Genomic DNA, 696 nt, shown 5'->3' on the forward strand with positions numbered 1-696 from the left:
AACTGCATGTACTAATAGTCGGATAGAAGCCTACCAGCCTACCTTGTTCATATCGAGCCGGACAGGAGAGACCCTCTTTCAAGTTAAGAGAAGCAATTCCGCTTGAAAATAGGCGCTGTAAATCAATTCAAATAGATAGGGGAGTTCCGAACCAGCAGCAAGCCCTTTCTAATGTCCTAGGCGAAGGCAGTGCAGGTGAAAGCCCAATAGATCCCATTTTTTTGATCGCTCCACATAGCTCACGACCCGGCACGAAGAAATCTCTTAGATGGGCGGATGCGAATCTGGATCTATCAACGGAGCAATTCCATTCCAGTCGTAGTCTCAATCCCATATTCAATGTGCCGTCTCCGCCGTGTCTGACCCCCTCAATCTTTCTATCCGGAGTGAGTCAGGCGGCTAAGCCTTTCATCCTGATAAAAGAAAGAGTTTTCCCACCCTCCATAAATGGAATCGGTTTGAGTGAATTACTTACCGCAGTCAAAGCCAATAGGGAAAGTCAGGTCAAGAGAGAGTCTCTTTCCGATTAGTGCATCTCGCACTTCCAATTTATTCCGAGTTAGAAAAAGTAAGTTCCTTCCCGGGTAAAGTCCTCTTAAATGGATTACTAGTTCCTTCCTTCCCAATCAATGCTAACTCTATCTTCCTCTCTTGTAATTTAGGAGATTTCCCCAGCCCATAAAGAACTGTAGTTAC

Source organism: Lactuca saligna, chromosome 3, assembly GCF_052625555.1.
Source record: "Lactuca saligna cultivar CGN05327 chromosome 3, ASM5262555v1, whole genome shotgun sequence".
Lineage (NCBI taxonomy): Eukaryota > Viridiplantae > Streptophyta > Magnoliopsida > Asterales > Asteraceae > Lactuca > Lactuca saligna.